Raw genomic sequence first — 11,038 nt, forward strand, 5'->3', positions numbered from 1 at the left:
AAAGACTTGATGTGTCTGCCCTGACCTTGAGAAATTATTGCATTTCCTGGGCTGAAGGCTGGGCTAGGAATTGCAATTCCACTGACAGGGATTTTCCAGATATCACCATGCCAAGGTAATAAAAATTGCTTTACAGATAGGCACAGAGAATGCACATTAATTCAGTATTGGCAGCAATAGAGTGAAGGAATGACTGCTGGGAATAGCAGTAAGGTTGGAGAGAAGAAATTAAAAGCCTTATTTTTTTTTTAAAAAAAATCTATCAACAGGTTAATTTACCTAAAGGTAAAGATTAAATGCAAGTGCAAGAACAATCCACTTAATGGGTTCTTGCCTTCATTGGGATGGTGCCAAACTATCTAGAAGGGACTTTAATATACAATTGTAGTTTCTGTTTAGAACAACGTATTGTGCAACTTAAAAGTAAATCGGGTTGAAATAATTAAATGTATTAGGTAACTTGAGGAACTGGCAGAACTCTTAGTTAAATATGTCAATAGCTTCTTCACCTCACAAACAGCAAAAGAGCCATTTTTAAGAGTTAGGTAAATTTACAAATAACATTTTAGACTAGAAATTACTGGTATATGCTTGCAAGACTTCCCTGTATCAAGCAAAGAAAGCTGTGCACTCTTACGGTAGCACTATGCAAAAAGGATTCTAAGAATTGTAATGCAATAAGTTTAAATCATACACTCTACAATTTTAAGCACCGTCTTTGCACTAAAACTTATATACACAGCTTAATGACTTTTCATTGCTATGTAAAGGCTAGCTTTCATTATGATAAATCCCTTATGCTTACAATAATGCTACACACACACACAGTGTGATATGCTATTTTTCAGCTGAAAACGGAAGTAACTTGAACTGAAACTTGTACAGGAACTCACAATAAATTATGTAAACAGGGAATGTCAATATTTAGAGTAACCCACAGCAGTAGAAAATCCTGTTAAGATAATGCACAACTGTAAAAGAATTGTTCTGCTACATGCATTTGAAAGGCAAATAACACAATAAGTTTGAAACCAATTTTGGATAATGTGTATTATCTAGAACCATCCAGTGTGCTGTGCTAACAGAAGTTGCAAAGCTGAATTAAATTAAACTGGCTTTGACACACAGGAATCGTTAAGGACAGCTGAGCTATAATTTTAGCATATAACTGGTTAAAAGCTTTTGTACCTAAACATGCGCACACTTTTCAAACTGACAAGATACCTTTAGACTTCTGCACTTAATAGCTGTGTTTTGTTTAAAAAAAGGGGGTCATAAAACCATACAATATTTTAGTATTCTAAATAGCCATACAATGAACATGTTATAAATGACATTCAGTGCAGGTTTCCTAATCTGTTTATCAGATAAGAAAATTGCTTGTTGTACATGCATATCCCCAAGTAAATTTAAGATACCAATCAAGTTTAATTGTTGAATGCCTTCTGCCAGTTTTGCAGGCACGTTCTGCTTCCTTAAAAACAATACCTACTTACATTTGTTCTCTTCAATCACTATAAAAGCATTTTGCCTTCTGTTGGGTCAGAACAAAACCAGGAAAATCTCTTACTTTAGACACGTTCCCTGGCAGCCTTTAAGTTTTGCCACACTTATTTTCAGGCTTCTTAAGTCTCCCCCTTCAACTGCAGTCCCATTGTAAGTCAACAATCATATGCATACTTAACACAGCTTTGCAAAAACAAATAAACAAACCCGTAAGTTCTTAATACTTGCATTAACTCACCCAATTATTCTGAAATTCCTGGCTTAAGCCGCATCAAAAAATGTAGTGCAGAAACTAGAGATAAATATTGCGGGGGGGAATCTCTCCTTGATTGCCAAATAAAAACAGTGTTGAAGAATTAAAATCGTTATCTTGAAATGAACTAAAGAAAACTCAAAGCTATATGCACGATCTTTTAAGAAGCCTCCATGGCAAAAGCTGTTGGTTAACTGCTCAGAACAGCAGAGACAAAATAGCTGCTTCAGGCTGCTCTGCAATACTGCAAAGAGCAGTCTGTATGACACGCACATGCAAATTGCCTTAAATCAGGCTTGTTGGGGGCTGGAATTTCTAGCTCTCTTTCTCCTATTGGACAGTCGAATTTCCCTCCTAATGAGCCTCAAGGGACAAGGGCTCAGTGGTAACAGCTGGTATGGCAAAGGCTTGATTTCCATGCAAGGTTAGAAAGGCAGGATATTACCATTAACATGGCTCTCTCCCTCCCCCCCCCCTTTCTGCAGGAGACGCTCAAATACAGTATTGCTGCTAAACATATCTGTGTTTTTGCTTTTAAACTGAACTACTCGCTAGATTAAGACCCTTTCAGATGGCCTTATTTGGTTTGCTATTTTAGAGAAACTTTAAACTCCAGCGTCCAGGTACCTCATTTGTAAGATCTATCACATACTGTATATGGATTTTTCACTACACTTTGCAAACATAGGCCCACACTACACTAAGAACAGCAGAGAAGCACGGCTGGGTCAGTCCAAAAAGAATCTACCAACTCCAACATTCAGCTACCAACAGAGGCCAGGCCAGTCAAATGCATCTGGGAAGTTCACAAGCAGGGAATAAAGGCAATAACCCTCTCCCATTATTATCCAGATCCCGGCAACTGGTATGCAGAGGCATTCCGTCTCTGAACCTGGAAGGTTCTATTTAGGTATAATGTCGAATAGATCTATCCTCCACAAACTTGTCTACCCTATTAAAAGACATTTAAGTCTGGAGATGCCACTGCCGCCAAATCTTGTGGCAGTGGGTTTAATAAATGAATCACTTTCTTTTATGTCTCCTGAATCTGTGGTCAAACAATTTATGTGTCCGGAATCTGAGGTCAAAAGGTGTGCAAAAGGAGGAAAAACATAGAATTGTAGAGTTGGAAGGCATCCGTAGGATCATTTATTCCACCCCCTGCAACGCAGGAATATGCAGCTGTCCGATACGGGGATTGAACCTGCAACCTTGGCGTTATCAGCACTACGCTCTAACCAACAAAAGCTGAATGAATTTGTTGCATCTTTACTGAAGAAGATGCAGGACAGATCCCAGTCCCTGAACTAACTTTCTCAGGAAGGAAGTTTGGGAAACCGAGGTAAGCAGTTGTGACAAGAGATGAAAATCTAGGTCTTGCTGACAAAATAAAAAACAATACATCATCACATCCAGATGGCATCCACCCAAGAGATTTCAAATGTGAAATTGCTTATCTTCTAACAAAAATTTGTAACTTGAAAGATCAGCCTCCATTACGGAAGGCTGAAAATTGGACAGTGTAACAGCTATTTTTATAAAGGGATAGAGGGCAGGAAGATCTAGAAAATTACATGTCCGTTCTGGGAAAACTGAAAGAAAGCAATAATGATGATGAAGCTAGAATTACCAAGCACTTAGAAGAATAGTTCTTTGTGAAAAGAAACCCTGCCTGTATGACCTTTTTAGAGTTTATTTATTTGGATTATTTTTATAGACCACTTATATTTAAACAAATCCACTTGAAGCTGTTTTGTTCTTCGAGTGTGAAAAAGCATGTGGATAGGGGTGATCTAGATGGCACTGCATACTCTGACTTTCAAAAAGCTCTTGGCAAAGTCCCTCATCAAAGAGGAAGCTAAGCCAAGCTTGTCATGGGGTCACGAAGAGTCGGACACGACTAAACGACTAAACAACAACAACAAGCCAAGCTTACTCATAATGTAAGAGGGCAGGTCCTCTTATGGATCAGTAGTGGGTTAAAGAACAGGAAGCAGACGGTAAAAAAAACAAAAAACAAAGACAGTTCTCACAATGTAAGGATGTAAGAAGTAGGGTCTCTCAGGATCTATATTGGGAACTGAGCTTTTAAACTTGTTCATAAGTGATCTAGAGTTAGGAATGAATAGTGAGAGAGCAAAGTGTGCTGGTGACAACAAATGGTCAAAACAAAAAGGCACTGAGAGGAGTTTGAAAAGGATCTACCCAAACCTGATAAATGGGCAGTAAAATTGCAAAGGCAAAACAATCGAGCGGAAAGCAATGCACATTGGGGCAAAAATTAAAAATAAATTAAAATCTAGCCTCACATACCGGTATATATGGTGCCTGAACTGGCAGTGACCAACAAGGAAAGAAATCCTGTGGTTGTTTTGGATGGTTGGTTGAAGATGCTGACCCAGCTATGGCAAAAGCACATTGCAGGCTAGGGAGCACAAATAGGAAGAATCATACGATTGTAGAGTTGGAAGGGACTCTGAGGATCATCTAGTCCAATCCCCTGCAATGCAACTGTCCCATATGGGAATCGAACCTGCAACCTTGGTTCTATCAGCACCACACTCTAATCAACTGAGCTATCCATTCACATATTGTGCTCATGCAGACTTCCCATAGCATCACTGTGAGAACATGATGCTGGCCTAGATGGCCAGTTGGTCTGATCCAGAGGGCTCTTATGTTCTTAAATCAGCGTTTTTACTTGTTGATTTAAATCCCTGAAATAAAGTATCTCTCCACTGCGATTCATAGCATTGCAGTAATTAATCCAGAAAGGAACATACCATAGTGCTCAAATCACCATCTTCCAGGAAGGCATATTACATTTTACTTTACCTTTTTTTATTACACTATATCAGAAGAGGTGGATGACACTCCTGGGTACAACTGTCAACTAAGCATCTGGGAGCAAAGATGAGGCAGAAAGAATTCCCAAGTTATGCAATTGCTCCTTCAAAAGTAACTGGAACCACATCCTTCCACAAATGACATGTACCCTGGGAAAGCTACAATGGTCAAGGGCTGCAAAAAAGATTCTATACAGTGGAACATCATTCCTTAGGTTTTATATGCAATACTCTGGCCTTTACCTCCTTGAAGGTGTTATTCAGGCATCCCCAAACTGCGGCCCTCCAGATGTTTTGGCCTACAACTCCCATGATCCCTAGCTAACAGGACCAGTGGTCGGGGAAGATGGGAATTGTAGTCCAAAACATCTGGAGGGCTGGAGTTTGGGGATGCCTGGTGTTATTAGTGAGCAAGAGCTCGTGCAAAGGGGTTAAGTTGTATAGCCCTAGACAATACAGACCCAGACATGAATTACTGTCAAATCAGAGACTTGCACATATTACTCAGCTCAGCATTATGCAGGTTCCTAGTAGCCAGAGAAATGTTGAAGAAAGACGTAGCCAAACTCTCACAAATAAGAACAAGCATTTTGTTAGCATGTGAAGACAGGCTGAAAGCCAATGGAAGATTACAGAAATGCAACTGGCCTCTATGGCAGCCACTTCTTATTAAACACCTATGAAAAGCAGTAAGATGCCTAGTTGAAGTCACAGCAGTAAGATGCCTAGCTGTGAAGTCACAATTTATGAACAGTAGAAATCTGTCTGTTTTGTTTCTATGGCTAGTGATGATCATTTCCACAAGCATGATTTTATTGGCCAATGCCCTGCTACCTACTGCTTTTCAGACACATAAATAGGCGTGGTTGTGATAGAGACATGTAGTGAAGACAGGCATTTAAGTAAAGAAACCAAAAGGGTTCTGTACAATAGAGGCCGACTAATAACCTCAGCAGGCATGCTTTAATTTCAATTCTTTATGGATAAGCTAACCAACAATATAAGCTCTTGAGTTCAAAAGGAACACTACACACACCTGTGGAGTTTCAATCAAAGCACAAAATCTGTTAAACAGGCTGATCTCCGCTACACACAATCAGCTGGTTATAAGCAAAGGAATGTGTGACATTGGTGGAGTTGGGTCATATGTATCTTACCTTAGCAGCTTAAAAGCTCTGGTGGCGTATTATGAGGTATGATAGCTGGCCCTATGCCAACCTTAATAGCACTTATGGACCTATAAACATAAGAATGCATACATGCATATTATATTCTGCAAATATGCAAGAATAAGTCCAAAAAAATTAAATAAGTACAGTCTGACTTGCTTTTTCCCTTCTTCTGACTTTCCCTTTTTCCCTTCCCTTCAGAATAAGTATAAAAATGTAATTATTCAAATTTTAAAAGTCACAACACAAACAAATCATGCAGATCGGTTCAGTTTCCCCCCATCATACACCATAAAGGCTTGTTAAACAACTGATGTAAACAAACAATTATTGAAAGAAATCAAACAACTACAGCGTATGGTTTAAAATATTAAAAAGTGCAAAAATTTGCATGTTTCTAATAACATTCAAAATGTGTACCTTTCTCAAAATGTATAAAATTGGATGAGGAAATTAAATTGTTTCAACAGTCATAAAAGCTTGACTTTCTAAAGCAGAGTTTAACACGCCTGTTTGTAACTTCAAGTAAGTTGCATGATCTGACAAACATGCACCAATAATAAATGACTTACACTGGAGTGCAGCTGTACTAACATTTATACAAAGTTACACAGTCATATGCATTCCATTATCACAGGTGTTGGCTTTCCACTATGAGTTACAACTAATAGGAAACTTGAACAAGTATACGCAAACCCCCAGACTGGGCTATTTTTACAAGCAGCCAAGGCAGGAGATGATATGAGTCCATCACCCGTAAACATAACAAATGATGCAAAAAGCCACATGCAGCACTTCATAAATTGGACAAGGTTGGTACTTTAGAAATCCCACCATCTTGATGATATACACTGATTACATTGCTTGGCAGGCATCTAGAGAAGACACCACCTGTCCATTTGTGTACAATGCTGTTAGAACAAAAAGGAAGTATTCTCAATTCTACCTTGTGAGAATTAAGACAAGGTGAAAAGCAGAGCCACCATATTGGAGCTAGCTGTCTAACTGCACTCACCCACACCCTGGTCAACTCTTACATGTTTGGAAGCCGCACAGTATTCAAGGGAAACCATTCAATGGAAACCCAGCCAGATGGGTGGGGTATGTATTAATTATTAGTAGTATCATGAAGAATCCTGGCAATCTCTATCGTTACTCGTTTCAGGAGAATTACTAACAATAGATCTCTCAGCTTTCAGTATCATCACTCATGGAATTCTGGAGCAGCGGTCCAAGCTTGAGTGGAGACAACACTGGGTTGTAATGATTCTGCTTACATGTGGGTAGCTGGTTCCAGGTGATGCTGAACCTCATAGCATTGACGTCTCAGGGTCTTGCAGCAGTGTTCAAAATTTCCCCAGTGCCAGGCGTGTTTTGCTACTGGCACGGGTCCAATTATTATTCATTTCAACTCTATACCGCTTTACATTTTAAAGGGGGGAAAACCTCAAAGCGGTTTACAACACATTTAAGCATCAAATACCGGTACATCAAATACAGTGGTACCTCGGTTTAAGTACACAATTGGTTCTGGAAGTTTATACTTAACCTGAAGCGTACTTAAGCTGAAGTGAACTTTCCCATTGAAAGTAATGGAAAGTGGATTAATCCGTTCCAGACAGGTCTGTGGAGTACTTAAACTGAAAGTACTCAAACCGAAGCGTACTTAAACCGAGGTATGACTGTACAACAATGCAGAATAAAACAAATTCAAGCTTCAAGGAAAATATTTCAGATCCTTCTCTAAGTGACATTTTGCTTTCTTCATATTTATTTACCTACTTAATTTATATAGCTGCCCCATAGCAGAAGTACTCTAGGAAGCCAGTGTGGTGTGGTGGTTAGAGTGTTGGACTAGGCTCTGGGAAAACAGGGTTCAAATCCCCACTCAGTCATGAAGCTCACTGGGTGACCTTGCGCCAGTCGCTGCCTCTCAACCTAGCCTACCTCACAAGGGTGTTATGTGGATTAACTGAGGAGTGGAGGAACCATGTACTCCTTGTAGAAAAAGGTGGGATGTAAATACAGTAAATAAGCTCTTCTGCTTGCCTGCTTAAGAAAGCTGGAGGGGCCAGCTAGATGGAGACGTCCATTGCCAACCTGGCACCCAGAGATTTCCACATGGTTGCCAGTCGCAAAATTCACCCGGCTAATTTAGAATACTACCTTTCATTATTAACTATCATTATGCAAGACTGTTATTGATATTTTATGTCTGTTTTCATCATGGCTATGTTTTTAAGCTTCATGAGATGATATCAACTCTTCACATGGCTAGATGAATCGGAGTGCAGCCATTAATTTTTTTTAATGCTGCTCTGCATCTTATGATGGCTCGTTTGGTTTACTCGATTTGTGTTTTTTTGGCATTTAACAAATGAATATTCTATAACACTGTACAGTATTACATTCTCTGAAAGCTTCTGGAATCTGCCTGTGCTAAAGTTTTTCCATACACAAAGGGGGAGGCTGTGAATGTTCAATTAGGGACAACTATATGGCTCTCATAAATGTTTCTTTTATCAAATGAACAGTTATGGCATCAACCTGGGAGGTTGATCCTTAAGACTCTAATAGCTGCCTTTATTCAGCACTTACACTTTTTCCTGCTTAGGGTAATGAAATAAGTATTAGACTACAGGGTTTTTTTCTTTACAAAAGAGGTCCAAGTGATTTGAGTAAAAGGACATTGCAACAGCTCATACAGAAGGTTTTATCTGATCGGAGATTTGCTGACACACTAATGAAGGCTGAAGCAGACAAGGCAAGAGAAAATGTTGTTTGAGCACAAATTTAAATGTTTATTCACCAGGCTGCTTGGGTTTGAGAGCACTGCCCAAACACAGCTCTTCCAATGCGGAGACAATATTTTCTAGTTGTCTGTTGGCAAAGAGATGGGAGCCTGGGAATTCCTCTTGCATGCAGATAAATCAATGGCCGGGCTTTGAGAGAGCTAACCTTCAGTGCCTTCAGAAGCATGTGTTAAATGCCTCTGGGATGCTCCAGTTTTGCATAGCTCACACTAAATGAAAACCACCAGCTCTAATTATAAGCTGGTAACTTTTAAAAATGGATTAGTTCAACAACAAAATGGATTAGTTCAACAAATATTTGAAAATATATGTTTTCAAATATTATTCGAAAACAATGCATAAATTCAACTATTTTCTTCAAACCAGAGGCCCAAATTCAACATTTTTTGGACTGTCAGTGCAAGGGCTGTTGCAGTAGCATTAAGCACAAGAATAATGGCTGCATAATAAGAAATCCTTCTCAACACTAGCGGAAACTTGTTATGCAACAAGTATCAGGGATACCATAATCTGTTGCACAACCAGCAACAATAACTGTTCTGCTTTCCTGCCCGTCTCCTGTGCAAGCCATTCCACTAGCACAACTAGTACACCACTAAGGAACTTTAACTTACTGTGACTTATTTAATAAAGTTATCATTAATTTCAGGGCAATAAGTCATAGAAATTGCTAATCATCATGTGCATTTAAGATTATTTGCACATGTGTTGGCTCACTCTCGCAAGTACACCATTTTGGGCGTAGTGGGAAACCCAGCCAGATGGGTGGGGTGGTAATAATAATAATACCCTCATACCTTCATTTTTTAAAAAAAGCACTGACATTACATCGATTTGACAGTCTCTGAAGAGACAGAAGGATCCATTGTGCCTCCTTGCCACAAATTTATCAGGGCCCCTTTCCAAACTCACCAAGGCTATATGGGAAAGGTTCAACCCATTTACTGTTGCACCAGCGTAACATTCAAAAAACCTAAATCTTGGGCAATGAAGGAGGTATATGCTCCCACTGCACAGCTTTCCGTAGCCCTTAAATTAATGCAAGATTTGTCAGCATCCTCACTGTTATTCACAAGTAAGAAACTATAGTTGAATGATGATCAATTATATATCTACAATATATATCCTAGCTGTTTTTAAGAAGCTCTATATGTGAAGGAGCTTCAGGCTCCATCTCCACCAACAGCAATGAGTGAAGAGCTGTACTTGCAGAAAAGCTAATGTTATGCATATGAGACTGGTTCGCTCCCCGCACCCATGACAACCAAGTGCGGGGGGGGGGGGGGAGAAACCCACCTGTAATTCTCAGTGTTATTTTACTTTTAAAAGTGTGTGGTAATGAGTGTTTTAACACTTCGTTCCAAATAAACTTTGTCAGCCTTTGCATTCTACAGGCTCTCAATATCTGTAATACCAGTGAAAAGGGAATCTGTTCCAAAAATTACTGATGGGGACAAATTCCACACAACATATGAGCCTGCCAATTAATTCCATGCCAACCACAGCACAGAGACAGACAGACAGACAGACAGACAGACAGTGCAAGCCTCAGACTCCGTCTTCAACAGTCTAAAACAACGTTCTTTCTTCTCACATTCCCAAGTCCCTAAAACCTGTAGCCAAGCCAGAAAGTTATGAGGACAGAGCCCACATACTGTATATGGCTGGGCAAGTTGGAACTGTTGTAAAACTAGACCTATGTAAAACTTTGAAAGTGCAGTACAGTACACCGATATTCCAATAGTGTTCATATTAATTTGTGTATAGTTTCATGGTAAGGAACAGAAAGTTAAGAATCAAGGGTTATTATATAACTGGTATAAAAAGTGTTCTCTTTTTAAGAAGACTTTTGGTATAAACCAAGAGTCTTCTTAAAAAGAGAACACTTTTAGAGCTTAGAGAAAGCTTAACTCCTCTTCAAAGTACAAAATCTCCTAACCCCTGTTTAAATACACTACACATGCACCATGACTCTTCAAAAATGGTGTGTGTGTTTTTTTAATCTTCCCTGGGGGGAAAGAGGCCTAGCTCATAATTTCTGTATTAAAACTCTGTACTATTAGCTAAGGAATGGAATTATTAGTGACAGGTTCACTGAATTACTTGAGAGGTCACTAGAGCTTCCTCAAAATCTAAAACTGCCACCATAAATTTAACTAATGACAAGTGATTTTGTAAGCTACCAGAAGGAGATGTACACAGGATAAGAACTCTTCCAAACACCAAGTTAGGCACTGCACAACAGACTTCTACAGCAATGACAGAGGCATATAAATTGAAATGCATCAACGCTAGTTTAGATGCTGCTTTCACAATTATGCTATAACTATAACATTTACAATCCACACAGTAAAGATGAGAAGCCAAGGACAAAAATATAATTGATGATGGCAATCCCATGCACTTAAACATGAACTTCCCCAATCAATCAAGAATATTTGCAGAGAAGGA

At 39.2% G+C, this 11,038-nt stretch overlaps 1 protein-coding gene across 1 annotated transcript in view; it reads right to left on the reverse strand.

Moving 5' to 3' along the window:
• Positions 1-10,418, reverse strand: part of DISP1 (dispatched RND transporter family member 1) — a 54,188-nt gene extending 43,770 nt beyond the window's left edge. Inside the window, exon 1 of the mRNA XM_035111411.2 lies at positions 1,745-10,418. The gene's annotated coding sequence lies outside the window, so the exon portion shown is untranslated. The remainder of the gene's footprint in view (positions 1-1,744) is intronic.
• Positions 10,419-11,038: the final 620 nt, after the last annotated feature.

Source organism: Zootoca vivipara, chromosome 3 (assembly GCF_963506605.1).
Source record: "Zootoca vivipara chromosome 3, rZooViv1.1, whole genome shotgun sequence".
In the NCBI taxonomy this organism is placed as follows: Eukaryota; Metazoa; Chordata; class Lepidosauria; order Squamata; family Lacertidae; genus Zootoca; species Zootoca vivipara.